Source organism: Eimeria mitis, genomic scaffold, assembly GCF_000499745.2.
Source record: "Eimeria mitis Houghton genomic scaffold, Emh_scaff192, whole genome shotgun sequence".
In the NCBI taxonomy this organism is placed as follows: domain Eukaryota; phylum Apicomplexa; class Conoidasida; order Eucoccidiorida; family Eimeriidae; genus Eimeria; species Eimeria mitis.
This window is the reverse complement of record NW_013570241.1, coordinates 23,705-24,131: the sequence shown is the minus strand read 5'-3', so window position 1 is coordinate 24,131 and position 427 is coordinate 23,705. Positions and strand designations below refer to the sequence as shown.

General features: G+C 45.7%; 1 protein-coding gene across 1 annotated transcript in view; it reads left to right on the top strand.

The window, feature by feature from the left end:
* EMH_0002720 (uncharacterized protein) overlaps positions 1-427 on the top strand; it is a gene marked incomplete at both ends in the record, with an annotated part of 8,092 nt that overhangs the window by 4,171 nt on the left and 3,494 nt on the right. The gene's annotated exons all lie outside the window — the stretch shown is intronic.

Sequence of the window (427 nt, the reverse complement as noted above, 5' to 3'; positions counted from 1 at the left end):
GCAGCAGCAACACGAGCAGCAGAAGGAATTACACCAGTAGCAGCAGCAGCAGCAGCAGCAGCAGCAGCAGCAGAATGAGAGCAACAACACTTAAGCATTTGCTTTTCCCTTTATAGAAAAAGAATAAAACAAACAAAGAAAACAAACCGCCGCTGCTGCTGCTGCTGCTGCTGCTGCTGCTGCTGCTGCGTGTCACCAGCTGCTGCAGCTGGGGTGTATATACACCGCAGCAGCAGATGCATTAGTATTCATCTTTCTCAACAAAAAAACAGAAAAAGAATTAAAAAATAAAAAATAATTTAATTTATTTTTATTATAAACAACTAATACCTAAGAAACACCTTGGGGCTGTCATTCCAGCTGCTGCTGCTGCTGCTGCTGCTGCTGCTGCTGCTGCTGCTGTAGGCGGTGTGAGCAGCAGCAGCAG